Below are 16,905 nucleotides of genomic sequence, written 5' to 3'. Positions count from 1 at the left end.
TTTCAGGCACTTAAGCTAATTTATTAGAGGGTCATTCAAGCAGTACTAAGTGGATGGCTCTCTATGGTGTTGGATGATTCTAGTGTATTTTTTTGTGTGAGGGGTGGGGGGGCTGCTCTCTATCATGGACTCCATTAGTATGCATTATAATGACAAAGATGTTTAGCACTGTCCATTGTAAGTGCCATAGCCACTTTTCTTGGCTGCCATTGTTTTCTGTTTGACTTTGTCTTTCTCTCCTCTCTTAACTCTTCTCTTCTCTCTTTCTCATTCTCTTTTTCTTTTCCCTCATTCTGTGGCTTTTCCTCACGGTCTGTCTTTCCCTCCCTCCCTCCCTCTTTCCCTCCCTCCCTCCCTCTTTCCCTCCTTCTCTCCCTCTCTCTAGCTCTGTCTTTAATTATTTTACTCTGTCCCCCTATATAACCAACTCTCTCATTCCTCTCCTCTCTCTCTCTTTCTCTCTCTCTCTCTCTCTCTCTCTCTCTCTCTCTCTCTCTCTGTCTTTTCTCTTCTGCGTAATTGAATTGGCTGCCTGAAGCCCAGTAAAAGGGACGTAATGAATAGCAGAGATATAAAAAAAAAAACATGGACGCCGTTATAAAACCCCACAGACGTTTTGTTTGGCCAGCCCACAAGTCCTCACCCTCCTATAATATAATACATTGTCCTGGCCCATACCCCATTTTGTACATGCGTATACGCTCATAACGTCCATTTGTTTTAGTTCGGGATGAATAGATCCTCAGGTACCTTTAGAAGGCTGGTGTTAATGATTGGAATGATTCAACGGTTAGAAGTGTTTAGGGTAGTTGTGTGAAGAAATATCTTTCCTCTGGTCGATGTGTCCTAAAAGAGATTTTGTTCAACTCGGAGGCTGAAAGATCTTTTTTGTCTTTTTGTTTAGTACTTAGACGCACACCATTGAAGTGCTTTGGGTATTTCTTTTCGATTTCTTGTTTTATTTCCTTTTTTGAAAATAAAGAATAAAAGGTAATCTATTTTTTATGATTGTAATTAGGCATTTTTGGGAGTGGTAGTTGTGGTTGTAATTGCTCTCTGCTTTTTTAAAAGAAATGAAGCTGAAGTGTTTGTTACTGTGATTGTGATTTTAATAATAAAAATTAACTTAACATACATCAGACATCATCAGAGTTCATGCATATTGCTAGTGTGACTGGAAAATATTAGCGTAAACTTTTTCCATCAGCTTTAAGTGCATTATGCTTTATGTAAATCAAGGGCTAAATCCACCCTCTGTACCGATTCAGATTTGTATGTGCATTAGAAGATTGAATGTGCATTGCAAGTGTTTCAGGTACAAATGGCACGCTTTCAACGTCATTCATCGTATTCTTTACAAACCATGTGTACGTTCAAATACATCCTGACCGAAAAAGCAAAGAAACATTAACTTTATTAACTTCATGAAATGTATATGATCATGGTTTAAGAAAACACATCTGCTTTCTCTAGTTCAGTCAGCCAGTCAGTCCATCTTTCTCTCTAGCTCTCACCATTTCTGTCTTGATCGCTCCTTTTTCTTTATTTAGTCAGTATTCCTCTTTCTTTATCTCTCTTTATCTCTCTCTCATACACTAACTTCCTATTTTCTTTTCTCTCCATCATTAGTGGTATGTTCTCATTGTTGTGGCCCCTACCATTCCTCTTGCTTTAATAAGGTCATATCTCTGGTGTCAAGAGTACATGGAGCCTCATTATGGAGGGTCAGAGCACTAGACCAAAGGCACACTTCAGACAGTGCTGGCACTGGGGCACACACATACAAATACTCAGGCACACATGCATATACACACACACTCCCGCACATGCACATGCACTCACATTATACACACACACACATTCATACATACTCACATGCACACACACAGAAGCACTCATGCCAATGCTGGCACTGTGACGCACACACACACATTCCTACATTAAATTGTTTACTGTTAAATGTAACTATTGTATTGTTGTTATGTTGTATGTCGCCTTGGATAAAAGCGCCTGCTAAACACCATAACCATAACAATACTCACATACTCTCTTACACATACACACAGACTGCTCTCTGTTGAGCTCTAAAGTTACACAGAGGAGCTTCTGGTAACAATTTATAATAAGATGCCATAATAAATAGCAAACTAGTAATTACCTAACCCTTTGTTAGTATTTGTAAATTGTTACTAAAATATCTATTTGGCACAAGTTAATAGTTACATGGTTACTGGTGTAAGAAATGCAATGAAATTGTAGAAATAGTGTGTGAGTGTTTGGGGTTGGTGGGTGTTTGGATTGTGGGGGCAATAAAGACAGAAAACTATTAACTTGTGCCAAACTCACACACACTCATTTACATACACAAAAGTAGGGGATGGAGTGGGAGATGGAGACAAATTGACAAGCGTGATTTATTTTTGCGGAGAGAATGTGCAGAACTGGGCTGCGGTCATATTTTGTACTGCTCTGCGGTACATCTAGTTCCAATAGAATCTGTGAGGCTATTCACATGGAAATACCTTAGTGCATGCAAATGTTTCCCTTGAAAGTGTCTGATGTCTGGTTTGCTCTGCAAATTTGGGCAGCCGTGGCCTACTGGTTAGCGCTTCGGACTTGTAACCGGAGGGCTGCCGGTTTGAACCCCGACCAGTAGGCACGGCTGAAGTGCCCTTGAGCAAGGCACCTAACCCCTCACTGCTCCCCAATCGCCGCTGTTGTTGCAGGCAGCTCATTGCGCCGGGATTAGTGTGTGCTTCACCTCACTGTGTGTTCACTGTGTGCTGAGTGTTTCACGGATTGGGATAAATGCAGAGACCAAATTTCTCTCACAGGATCAAAAGAGTATATATACTTATACTTAAATTAGTTATATCACGTATGCCTGTTTGTAAGAATATTTGCCTGGGAAACTGGAAAAGTCTTCACCTATTGTGTCCAACTCCTCATGTACGATATGTCCGCTCCCTTAAGAGAGTGCAGATGGCATGTGGCTACCGCTCCTGATAAAGACTGAAGCATCTGACATAAGTAAGTCCATATCGGGTGCTTAACTTTTCAGGCAAACAATACATTTCTTAATAAGCACCCATGTGCAATGACCATGGAACAACGGGAGTGTGCAAAGTGTTAGACTCATAAGAGACGGGCAACTCAGGGACTGAGTAACATCATGACTGATTCTCTATCAGAAAGTAGGAGTACAAGTGAACAGTGGTAGTGGTTAAGGAGTAAAATGTAACAGTGGTAATATTACGAGCCTGTCTAGGATACATTTGAGAAATGCACTGTTGGTTGGTTGTTGGTTTGAAACAGGAAGGTGTGTGTGATGGAGTTAAGCCTTTCAGCAGTAGTGTGTTAACCCCCCTTTTCAGGTGGAGAGTGGGGATGAAAGCGTGGCGTCCACAGTGGGGCCTAGATCGATCGCTTGCCTCGGTGGAGAGAACCCGACTAAACGGCTCCACAGGCTCTTTGTTGATCGCTGACTTCAAACGCACGCCCCAACCCCCATCTCCCTGCCCAAACGACCTCTTGGAGTGGCGTATGCCAGTGATACTCCTCTACCAGTGCCCCCACCCCACACTCTCACATACACACTCAAATAGACACACACACACACACTTAGATGCCAGGGGGAGGTACCGGTCAGATTATAGCCTAGTTCTGCCAACCTCCTGCCAATTTACTGTAACCTTTTCATGGCCATCTGCCACAGGAATATGGCATTATAACACACATAACACACACACACACACACACACACACACTGATACACAAGGACACACAATCACTCATACACATATAGGCACTCACAAACACATACATATGTGGGTACAGTCTTTAATGCACACTCTTTTATACACACATGGGTGCACGCACACACACACACACACACCGATATACTCACTATTGAGTGTAGCAGTGGGCCTCTCTGAGGCAGCTGATGTTTGTATAGGACTGTGGGTTTGATTGCTGGGGCATCCAGCCCTCCAGGTGTGCTGGCGATGGCTCATAAGCTTCAGGGCTATTGTTTGTTTACCAAACGACTCAGAAGAACACTTTGTGTCCAAAACAAACATCTGTTTGATATCTGAGAAGCCAAGAGCATCTCATCTGGCTGGTTCATTCTGCAAGGTTCAGTCTCTGTACTATATAAAGGATCTAGAGATCTCTCTGTTTCTCTCTCTGTACCTGACAGCCATCCATCTATAAAATACTGGTAAGTGAAAATCTTTTCTTACTGGCTTGATGTAGTCAGTTAGGTATTGAATTGGACCATAGGATTGGACTTGGGTGGGTTTATCTATTTGTAAATTAAATGTTGACAGTTCTCTTTCCTCTTCACATAGAAAAAAACAACCCAGTGGCCTTTTTGATGAAGCCAGCGTCATCACCCACCCACTGGTCATCCCCACCTGAGTGTGTTCTCCCTCCGTCATGCTGACTGGAGCGCTCCGACGACCCCCACAGTGGTGTGTGTGCGCACTGTGTTGGCGCTTCACAGGGCTGCTTAAAAGGTCAGCCTCTGCTATCGCTGCATACATAATGAATGCAGCAGGCCGCTGGAACCCGCATAGGTCTGATTTGCATGGCCTTCGCCAAAGGAGGCCTAACCAAAGTGAGCGTGTGTGTGTGTGTGTGTGTGTGTGTGTGTGTGTGTGTGTGTGTGTGTGTGTGTGTGTGTGTGTGTGTGTGTGTGTGTGTGTTTATTTGTGTGTGTGTCTGTGTGTGTGTGTAATGTGTGTGTGTGTGTGTGTGTGTGTGTGTGTGTGTGTGTGTGTCTGTACGTGCGCATGCATGTGTGTGTGTGTGCTTGCATGCGTAACAGAAAATAAGGAGCATTTTTTTGGAAAGAGATCAGAGACGACGCTTTTCCTCAAATGTTAATGTTTTAATCTCATTAGTAGAGGCACTGGCATGCCTTCAGTTACAGTGCTATCACACATGAAATGTTTTGACTGTTAAATGAGTTGCTCAGCACCAGGCTGGCTCTTTAACATTTATTTGAGTATTTTATTAAGCAGCCCTTTTTATTCAAGTGCAGGGGAATGTATCATGTATGTAGGCTGACAGTAACCTGGGTTTTAATCCCATTGCTTTTGTCCAGATTAAAAAATTGAGTGCAGGAGTGATAAAATGTCGATTAGGCCTACTGTTAGTGAGACTATGGGGAATTAAAAATGCCGTCTACAATTCGGTTTTGGTGATATTTGAAGTCAACAGCCAATCAAATTATACTTTTTCCTTTCACGTTGCCAGGACTTGGTTTGGACATGAGTTAGTTGGAGACGTTCAATAATCAATGGAACAATTGCATGCAATAATGTGCTATGAAACCATCTCTGGTACAACATAGTAATAAAAGGGATTTTGATTCCATCATTGGCACACTAATTTACTAAGTATTTTAAGGCAGTTATGGGCTTTTGCAGGTTAAAAAAAAGCAGGTCCCCTTGTCTGATGCTATCCACACAAGTTGTTTTTAGAAACGTACTGTTTTGAAAACATTAATTTTGATAAATGTACCAAAGCGACTGAGAAACACTGTAAGATCATTCCAAGGTAGGCCAATACTTAACTAATTCAACCACCAGGTGCCAAAGTCCCTGCAAAACACCAGCTCCGCAGCTTCGCCGCAATGAATGCAAACACACATCAAAGAGACTGTTTAAGTAAACAGGTGCTAACACTGCCTTCCTTCCCTCTTAATTAATTCCAGCCGCACGAGCGCCATCAGCAGCAGGGTTTATTAGGCCTCCGCATTAGGCTCAGCTCTCAGTGCGTGGTTCCTGTGGATTGGCTGCGGGGATTTATGATGGCGAGAGCCGAGACTCTTGTTTGCCTCATCACGACCAGCGCTACAAAGTTGAGTTAATCCTGCTGATGGCGCTGCTCGCTCTCAGTGACAGGGGGAGAGCTCAGTTCTAATAGAGGTTGTTTGTTTCCGTAGCTGATGGAGCCAAGCTGCATGCGTAACCTAGGGTTTGGTTCAAAGGATACATATACAAGCACATATTAATGACGCCTATATAACCAGCAACAGCTGAACAAATAAATGTAAAATATCATGTAAATTCATGAATTGGAAGAAAACATACAGGCTGCATTTATTTCTCCAGGCATTTCATTTAGGCTCATGCAATGCCATTTACATTCAAAAATTTAAAACATTCTTAATTGATTCTTAAATAGGTTCTTTAAAGAAACATTTCTATACACTTACGAATCTTGCTGAAAGATCTTTTAAGATCCCTTCTCAGAAGGAGGTAGTGTTCCTGATTGGACCTTCTTTGAGAAGTGTTCTGTTCTGTTCTGAATGTCTTAACCAGCGTTCTTTTGTCTCTGTTGTATCAGAACTTCTAGGGACACAAATTATTACATGTGCAAAGAGTGTTTCTCTTTACTGGCAGCAAAAAACAAATGCTGACTTGCTGACTTGTTTCCATGGCCGCAGGCATTTCCTTTGTTGTAAGAGAATGCCATCCAAGCACAATGCAAGTTCTGTTGGGTTCCAGATTTCATAAAATAGTCCTGGCATGACCCAAGCTATGATCTGGTAAATAAACAATTGTGATTGCTTGAAGGTTTACTGTGATGGAATATAATGTTACAATTACAAAATACAACTACCACATTACAAACACAAATCATAACAGTTGGTTAGAATAGTGGTAAATCTATACCATGAATTTGGTCGGGAAAATTACACAGTCTCTCTCTCTCTCTCTCTCTCTCTCTCTCTCTCTCTCTCTCTCTCTCTCTCTCCCTTTTGCTCCTTTTTCGCTCTGGTGTCACGTCACAGAGATGGACAGGAGACTGATATCAGCAGAGGCAGCCAGAATCATTCAGTAACTCAGTAGTCTCCCTCTTGACTTCAGAGTGAATATTCTGTCCTGACAGAATGCAAACTCAACGGAAATTAAGGACTAATTCACTGTGTTCTGTACTCACTAAACACTAAAACAGATGGATACCCGTGGACAGCATAGTCTTGAGACCATTATACAAGCTTTAATTAAAGACTAAATATGAATAACATAGATTACTGAAGTAGATTCACATAGAACACTCAAAATCAAAAAAGCTGCAAACTGTTGCAGAGTTTTGCTTTCACTGGATGAGAAGTGGTAGCTGGAGCTGGATTAGATAAATCAGCACCATGGACAGCGAACACACTTTCCTATTACATTTGCAGAACTTCACAGTGAAGTACAGTCTCCACAGTCTCCAATGCAGAGAAATGAAGATCTTCAGGCTCTCCACCTGATCCCCACTCCCATACCCTGGATCAGGACAGTGTGCACAGTGTCACCATACTATACTGTGGCAGGAAAGTAACCCAGCAGTAGGCAACTTACAATTCACAGACCAACAGACACAGTGCCTAATTGCGGTAAGGACAGGCAGGGGGCCGTTCCCCCACCTTCCTGCCTGAAGTCAGCACCTATTTAAGGAACCCACACGGGCTCCTGTGGTCAAACAGCGCTTTCTCTAGTCACTATAAATAGCACTGTGTGTGTGTGTGTGTGTGTGTGTGTGTGTGTGTGTGTGTGTGTGTGTGTGTGTGTGTGTCAGAATGTCAGATGGGGACTCAGGAGCCTCTGTGCTTAATCAGTCACACTGGAGAATTGCCAGCACTAATGTCAAAATATACAACATTTAATCTACTGTTGCCTCTGTTCAGTAACAGAGTAATTCACTTTGGAGTCATACTGTGAAGAATGTTTTGACTGTATCTCTGTCTGACCAACATCATCATAATCATCATCATCACTGCCATCTTCATCATAACCGTAATCATTACAAAACATTATCCTCAACATCACCAACATTGTCTTCACTGTCAATATTATTGTCATTATCAATATTGTAAGTATGGTCATAAATAATCACTAAAGTTTGAAGCTTAAAGTGTACGTTATTTATTATCTCCTTATCTTTAATAAACGCAGTCAAGGCTGGCAGTGAGGCACATAAACGTTGCGTTAAGCATGCTCTGGCTTTCTCCATTAAACAGATTCCCAGCACTTAGCGCTCTATTTGCCAGAGGAAATGAAGAAAATTTACGGGTCAATCAATTTTTCACTCTTTTTTTTCCCAGACTGGGCCTCTTACTCTTTCTCCCTCTCTCTTCTCTCTCTCTCTCTCTCTCTCTCCCTCCTCTCTCTCTCTCTCGCTCACACACACACACACACACACACACACACAGCCAAACCTCCCCTGAGTGTTGTTGTTTTTGAACAGTCTGGGTCCTTATTGGGTTTGTAATTGCACACTTGTTGCGTCCGCTGCCTGCCGAGCGAGCGAGCAGCAGCCTCAGTGGCAGAGGCAGCCGCAGCAGCCGGCACAACACCATCTGCCAGTGGTCCACGCTACACTGCTCCTCAGCTCCTCAGCTCCTCGGCTCGCCCGCCAGAAAAATAGATTCTTCTCCCTGGCAGAGGTTTCAAAGTGTGCAGGGGCAGCTGTTTGCCTGGCATTTCAAAGGTTTTGGCCCTCAATTGCATAGTTTCTCTCTCTCTTTCTCTTTCTCTGTATCTCTCTCTCTCTGTATCTCACTCACTTGTGAGGAGACGAGTGGTAGGATGATGACACATCTGCCAGGGAAACAAGTTTCATGTTGAGGCAGGAGGAAGATGAGGAGGTCTTTGGATTAATGCTCTTTTGGTTCGTAACAGCTGTCAGTTCCTGTTTCTTAATAACAGCTGTGTAGTACTGTCACACTTGATCTCGGTAACTGTTCATTCCTGATTGAACATGTCACCAAAGCAAAAAATCCTGCTGTGTACTTGTCCAAATTGTGCCTGGATTTCTGGTTTTGCACACATCACTGAATGACGTCCTAGATGGTAGATTTTTGAGATATGCTTTTACGTGTGCATGTTTATGAACGGTATGTCTAAGTGTAATGGTTTGTGCAATTTTTTTTGTGTGATCATGTGACCAAACTTGTTCAGAGTAGTATTGTTGTCTTGATTGGTGAGCCGGAGTCTGGGAAGCTGTTTTCAGTGTGAGTATGTGGCAGTGCAGTGTGTATGAGTGTACGTCTGTTCTTTTCTCCGGTATGAATGGTTGTGTGTGTGTGTGTGTGTGTGTGTGTGTGTGTGTGTGTGTGTGTGTGTGTGTGTGTGTGTGTGTGTGTGTGTGTACCTGTGTGAATGCTTGTTTGTGTGGGTGCCTCCTTGTGTACGCCTGCATTGCCAGTGTGAGGGGCTGCGTAAACAGGGACTTGGCTGTGCTGTCAGAGCTCTGATACTGAAGTGACCCCCCTCCCACTAACACACACACACACACACACTCACACACTCCTTCCAGGGCCTTTTGGGGGCCCTGCACTCATTACGGACCTGTCACAGCTCCAGGAGAAAGACACCACCCACCCCACCATGCCAGCCAGCGAGGCCCAGGCACGAGGCTCCCCACTCAGACTGACTCCAGAAGCCCCCAGGCCTCCACTACCAGCCAAGGGGTCTGTGGACGTTTCAACTTGTCAGAGCCATTCTCCTCAAAGACACAGAGCCCCCTTCTCAACTGTTTCACAGTTTGTTTTGGAAAAAAAACATTCACTAAATGTGTGCCATGTAAATGTTATGTCATTGTTGTGTTGTGTGGTTTTATGTGAAATTAATCAGCAATCAATCATATCATCATATCAATACAAGATTTGAATTGGTGTTGTCGGTTTATGCTTTTCATATGTCACACCCTGGGCCTATAAAAGCCCATGAGAGTCAAAGTGCATGTTACAAAAGACATGCATTCATACACGCACACACACACACACGCTGCTCGCACATGCACAGTGAAAGGGTACACAGAGACAGATGTTTCCCCCTCTTGTTCAATAGAATTGTACACATCATAAATTGTTCAAAACAATTTATGATGTGTAAAATGTTTCATGAAAATTATCATACAGAAGATTGAGGCCCATTTCCTGCGATAGTGGCAAATCAAGGCTCCTGATGGTGGTGGTTCTCAGCGACGCTCACTCTCTGCAGACGGTGTTTGTGAACTATAGCGCTGTCAAATCTGTCAGTGTGTGACATCGCGCAGTGCAGAGCAATAGACAGGGGGGAGTGGGGCGGTGTAAATCTTCCCGCCGCCGCTTCGATTCGGTGTTCCGTTGCTTAGAACGACTCCCTGTGGGGCTCCCATCCCAAATGTTAATTGGATCCTCTTCAGCCAGGGCCCTCCGGATAGAGAGCTAGTAGGCTACATGTCTTTTAATCAAAACATTTATGATACGGGCGAAGACATAAGCTGGAAGATCACAGAGAGGATCGTTCCGTCTCTCGGGGGATCTTTATGTCTTGTAATTGAAATAAGTGTTGTATAAACTATGGAGACAAAAGAGCTAAGAACTATCTTATTTCTATTTGACAACGTGCCTGTATCAAAACTGCCCATCAGCTGGTTGATGTTTCAGATCAAAGTTGCTCTGTTTTTAATTCAGATGTTAATAAGACAAAATACTTGTGTAGGTGGATATAATGTGTATAGTCATCTAAAATATTGTGTAAAATAAAGACTATCTAGACCATGGCATGCAGAGCGCACATCATTTTTTCCCTTTATTTTCAACAATTATGCAATGTGCCAATGTGTCAGATGCATGGTGCATATCAGGGACGTAATGTTAAGGCTTGTAGCCTACTATTCTACTGCATTTAGGTAATGGATTAGCCATCTGCATTCAACCTATACACCTCTCGGTCATTTCCCCCTTTTTCACAACACAGAATACACACCGTGGTAAACTGATTATGTCATCAAAAACGAGAGATGGCAGCAATGTGTGCAAAATAACATTATACACTCTTCCTAATGGTAAGCTATCTCTTCTGTAGCCTAAAAGATTGGCTGATACTTCAACCACAGCTCAATTACCCGAGGCGTCATAAAAACCTGGATGCGGTCCCAGTGGACACATAACTGTGAAGTATTTGGAGCCATATAACTGTGTGATTTAGAACGGAACCTCTTCTCAGGACTGGTACGCGCTGAGAAACTTCACCAACGCGATACACCGCTAAACTCCGGCTCACCAATCAAGAGCGAACGCTAGAAGATTTAGGCTGTCTCATTCTCTCCCTACTATATTGCATTTGTGAGGTGTTGGGGTGTGATCCGGTGAACGCATTCCCCGTGACTGAACAGGACCGTGAGATATGACTGTTGACAAACGCGAGCTCTTTAGGAGACCACGGCCCATTGGTTTTCCCCAATACCGTTTCATGGTGGGATGTTACCGCGGTCGAGAGGTTAATCCTATTACGGAACGCTCCCACGGGAGGCATCCCGTGTGTTATGCCCGGGGTTTTGATCAGGTATCTCGGTAAATTCCAATCCCCGCACCCCTCCCTCTCATTTGTCATTCTCTTACATGTTTGTTTTTACCAGTAGAGGGAGCGTCGCTACCTTCAGATGATCTGGCGACTTGTCTCTGTAGGTTAACTTTATACTCTAAAAGGCAGAAAAATGTGTTTTTGTTGTGTTGGAGGAGTGAAATGACTTAAATGAATCAGGGAGACAGCTGCAAGAACAGATGCAAATTCTCAGAGTGCGTTAGCTTGGCCTATGCCTTAATGAGGCAAATGGGTTTGAGGTTGTAGGCCCAGTGCAATTCATTGGCATCTGTAAAACACAAAGGCAATATATCTTCATCTTTGACCTGGACATACCCTCTGGCTTGGTGGCATGGTAGGATCTTAAACCATTCAATAGGCTACATTACTATTTGTTGATATTTCCTAATTAAACTCGGATTACAATTCAAACTTAAAATAAAAAAATAAACTAGGCTATTAATGTGTTACAGTAGTAGGCTAGTAACAGTCAGTAGCAAGGTGGAAAGTAAAGGCCCTTTATTTTGACTGAAGCCTCCTGTTTTCTGAATAATAGAATACAAGAATCCATTCCTTAACCAATTCCAACTGATCAGGACGTAACAGGAAATGTTGTGTGGCAGGGCAGTCAAAGCAGAAAGTGAGTCAGAAAATGGCCCTTTGCCCAGGGCCTCCAAGTTGCTAAAACCGCCCCTGCACAGTATATTCTGCTCCTTACGTCTTCACTCCGACACTGCATATCTCTTGCCCAATAATAACAATTTTAACACACGCAAATCCTTCTACAACCCCAAATCAAAACACTTTTTTTCAAACATGTTGCTGGCATCAAATTCAAAAATAACATATATTTTCCATGAAATAGTCAACATTTTCATTTTCAACATCTAACATGTTGTCTATGTCATTTTTGCTGCTAAATATTTAGGTTTACGAGATTTGTATATTATCACATTCACATTTGCATTTTACACAATGTCCCAACGTTTTCTGATTTGGGGTTGTACCACAACGTAACATGCTGATTCACTAGGTGCACCACCCAACTGGGTCCGTGATAACAATAGTGGTGGTTACAACAGACCCGGCTCTGCCAGAAGACAAATGAACTAGCTAAGGAGCCTTCTGTGCGTAGCCTACTGCATATTGACACCTGGCGTCATATAGATCGATTCCTCTGTTGCCCACTGGGTGGTCATTGATACCATCCCCAAAACCATCATCATTGGTGAATGGGGATTACATGGGGAGCATTTGGGGATTACATGGGGAGCATTTGGGGATTACATGGGGAGCATTTCATTTTGGGACCATTGGCAAGGACAAAGAGGCAGAGAGGAAGTCACCAATGTCAATATGGCAGAATATTTGGCTGAGGTACTGAGTCTAGAGGAGGCTATGGTGCTCTGAAGCCCCATGAAAAATGCCACTTTGTTGTTCGCTATTGAGTGGCAAGAAGAACACACTCTCAGGAAGGATAGAGGGCTCAAAAGCCGGACAGTCCAGATGAAATCTGAATGGTCACCTTATTTACTTACATTTGTTTAGGCCTACTGTAACAGACACATTCATTTAAACTAACTTACATATTACTATTAGAGTAACACAGTAACAGTAGAGTAACAGTTAAGATGTCAAACACACCCTGGGCATTCCCAGTGTGGCCCCAGATAGCAAAATCAGATTGGCAGATACTGGACCATCCGTGGCTTGTTACCGGTGGCGTGCCACTTCAGGTCCACTGTTGGACCACCATCACCTTTAATTCTATTTGTTGTGAATATAAAACTGCTATTAAAATTAAGGTAGAAGTATATAAAAAGGAGTTTGGACCACAATTGGCAAAACGGTTGTTTGAGGCAACCCACAAGTGGACCTCTGGAAAACCGATATGCCCCAGGTCTGCCCCCAGTGGGCTGACAGTGATCCCCCAGCCTCTAGCTATACACAGTAGGGCGTAACGAGCCAGCACCAGGCTCCAACACATTGTCTGGGTGGGCCCCCAACCCATATCTCTAACCAGAGCGCGTGGTAACCTTGTGTCAATAGTGAACGGCATAAGTAGGCTATCCTACCTAAATGTAAAGCACGCATTTAAACTTGTGTAAACTGAGTCCCATTGTGGTGGTAATACTGTACCTGCTTATCACTAGTTACACCTATGAGTATTTCCATAGAAGTTGCTGCTGCTGGTGCTTTTTCCTGCAGCTCAGGGCATTTTGTTTTCTTTCAGGTGAAAAAAAGTTCAACCTGTCAGAAAAAAATACTTTTTAAACATATCCATGTCTATATTTAAACATATTCATGTTTATACTTGCTTTTTGGAATAACAAACCCTTGTCACTGGTGTTGTTACTCCCTTGATCTAGAGGTTGAGCCCGGGGAACTCCTTTTGCTCGACTGGTTCAGCTCCATGTTTATCCTGTGAATGCATGAGCTTACGGCGCTCACCATCACTCTCTTTTAAAGACTCCCAGCCCTGGACAGCCCAGATTTGTTTTTCCCGGCTTCCCTGCGATCTCTCAGCGCGCAGCAGGTGTGATTTATTTGACCGGAGGCCTCGTCTGCCCCCAGTGCAGCGCGCCACAGAGCCTGGCGTCGTTTTTAAGGGGCACTGTTAGTCACAGAACACAGCTGGGTCGAAAGAGGGCTGATTGACGCGGCCCGAGCAAGACATCATTCATGTCTCCCCCTCGCATGACGCCATATTGTTTGTTTTCTGCTCAGTTCAGTACACGGCACGCGGGGAGGGGTGGGGATGGGTGGGATCGGGCAGGTATTTTAATGATAGACACAATGCACACAAACACACACACACACACACACACACACACTCTTCATCAATCCTCCGGTAGTGACGTCTGTTGGTAAAAGGGGGGAAGATGGACAGTGTGTCCCCTCCATACATGGACTCCAAATGCTTACCAACTGCTTCACCCACAAGAAAATGTTTGCAGAGTGTAGGTGGCTTGCAACAGCGGATCTTTTCCAGGTACAGAGGTGGAGGGTGGAGGATGGAGGTGCTCGTCATGGTCCAATATTACTGTACATGCCACATTTGACCATCTCTCATTTGGGGTGTTTCAAAAGATGCTGTAGCCATGGGAACACAGAGAAACATTTTATCAAGTAGCTGGTGTGTTTTGTACAGTGAGCCATATCATACCAGAAAGCTGCCCAATGCAGAATCTTTGTGCCAAACCAAACATGAAACAGTATCAAGGCCCGATTTCATTTTGGAAAGGAGAGGCAAGTGAGTGTTTGACTTTAGCACTGTGGTTCTCCTCTCTTGAGCCCTGTCTATCAAAAGAGTTTTCTTGTTAGTTTTGTGAAGCAGTTTGGTTATAAGATTATATTGAGTGCACATGCATACTCTGACATGTTTAATATGCCGGGCCTGTCTTAGACATTGTTCTGTGCCCTGTGCCCGTTTAAAAGATTTAAATTATTTTGTTGTCTACCATTCAGAACAAAATATGATACGTGATTTATATGATTTATGATGCTCTGTCCTGTGTTTCTGTATGCTTTAATTTACAGGTGTAAGTGTGCTCTGTTCTGTACAGCATATGTTGCTCCTTCTTAGTGTGCTCTGTTCTGTACAGTATATGTTGCTCCTTCTTAGTGTGCTCTGTTCTGTACAGTATATGTTGCTCCTTCTTAGTGTGCTCTGTTCTGTACAGTATATGTTGCTCCTTCTTAGAGTGCTCTGTTCTGTACAGTATATGTTGCTCCTTCTTAGTGTGCTCTGTTCTGTACAGCATATGTTGCTCCTTCTTAGTGTGCTCTGTTCTGTACAGCATATGTTGCTCCTTCTTAGAGTGCTCTGTTCTGTACAGTATATGTTGCTCCTTCTTAGTGTGCAAGAGTGTATTCTTCTTACTTATGTTCATTTGTGTGCGTTTTATTCTATGTATGTGAGTGTGCTGATCTGTGTCTATGTGTTTTGTCTATAAACAGTGTGTGAGTGAGTGTGTCTTTCCTGTGTGTGTGTGTGTGTGTGTGTGTGTGTGTGTGTGTGTGTGTGTGTGTGTGTGTGTGTGTGTGTGTGTGCTGGGCAGTGCGGCTGCTCGATCAGAGAGGGAGGGGGTTGTCGGAGTGTTGCTCGGTCAGCACGGCGACAGAGATGGAGCACCTCCTCATCAGGGCCCGAGAGTCCTCAAGGCGACGGCTAATCATCATCATCGCTAATCATGGGTAAGCACAGCAGGGGCAGTGTGCTTCCTGGTGTGCGTGTGTGTGTGTGTGCGTGTGTGTGTGTGTGTGTGTGTGTGTGAAAGGCAAGGGGGTTGGTCAGTGTGTATGATGGGCTTCCAGTCCTTTCTCTTTTCTCTCAGTCTTTCTCTATTCTATTTATTCTCCTCTCCTCTTACTTTTCTCTCTCGCTCTCCATCTCTCTGCATTTTTCTTTCTGACCCCCCTCTCCCTCTATCTGTCTCCCTGTCCACTCACTCTTTCCTCTGTCTCTGAGTCAGTCCTACACAGCGTTGTTTGGTGGCAGGCCTTTCCTCGCTCTCTTTAATCTATCGCTATGCTCTACCCATCATCTGTCCATCCGTCTCTTTCTTTCTCTCCATCTCTCTCTCTCTCTCTCTGGTCATCTTGAATATTGCTGACTGGCTGATTCTTGTGGTTCAGAGGCATGAATCAGTCCAATTTTAAGGGAGATTTACGCTCTTTCTCCATCCCTACACACACACACACACACACATACACACACTCACTCTTGCCCCCTACTTCATCCAAGCCCACTCTGTGAACTCATCCGCAGATTGGTTATTGATCAGAGGAATCACAGAAAATGAATCAACTGTCCAGACCAGGCACCATGCATGTGTGCGTGTGTGTGTGTGTGTGTGTGTGTGTGTGTGTGTGCAGTGCACTGTGCGTACCATCAGGCTACTCAAAAACGAGAGAAAATTTCCCTTGTGTGTGTGTAATGTGTATTCACACCAAATTGGCCCACCATAACTTCCCAACTATGCACAGTATCCCATTAGCTGCATGCCATCAGGCTATTTACAATTTTCTATTACATAACTTAGTAAACACGTTATCAAAATTAACGCGCACACATTTTGTTTGAGCAGGAGACAGAATACGCACGCAGGCATGCAACTAGGCTACTTGTTATTTTCTTTTACTCGGCTATCTATAAATGGTTATCAGCACACAATGTTGAGCTAATTCACTAACTCAATACTTATCATGCATATCACAAGTTTAAACAACGAAAACAGAAAGTATGGAGTCAGCAAAGCTGAAGGAGTTATTCCAGATGGGCAAGAACAAGGTAGGCAATTGGTGTGCTTGTCAGAACGTTAGACTGCATTGTTTAAAGCCAGACGTCACGGTACGCTAGAACAAAACAAGGTAACTTTAGCCTGTATTAACGTTTTTCATGTGACGTATTCTAGGTTCTATAGCTTTGTTTACATCCAGCTGGTAGACTAGGCAAGGGACAAGTTGAACCCATTGAACATCGTTGTCTGCAGCTGCCTCTCAGTAGGCTACATCTCTGTATTTCAGCAATGTCAACATTTCAGGCATCAATAAA

The 16,905-nt window shown here is 43.5% G+C and overlaps 1 protein-coding gene across 5 annotated transcripts in view; it reads left to right on the top strand.

The window, feature by feature from the left end:
* LOC125287523 (poly(ADP-ribose) glycohydrolase-like) overlaps positions 1–1,136 on the top strand; it is a 56,828-nt gene extending 55,692 nt beyond the window's left edge. For all 5 annotated transcript variants that reach the window (XM_048233406.1, XM_048233403.1, XM_048233402.1 and 2 more), the window contains one exon: positions 1–1,136. This exon is cut by the window's left edge and continues 450 nt beyond it. The gene's annotated coding sequence lies outside the window, so the exon portion shown is untranslated.
* Positions 1,137–16,905: the final 15,769 nt, after the last annotated feature.

The sequence above is a fragment of the Alosa alosa genome, chromosome 22, assembly GCF_017589495.1.
Source record: "Alosa alosa isolate M-15738 ecotype Scorff River chromosome 22, AALO_Geno_1.1, whole genome shotgun sequence".
NCBI classification, from domain to species: Eukaryota; Metazoa; Chordata; class Actinopteri; order Clupeiformes; family Clupeidae; genus Alosa; species Alosa alosa.
This window is presented reverse-complemented; position numbering and strand designations above follow the sequence as displayed.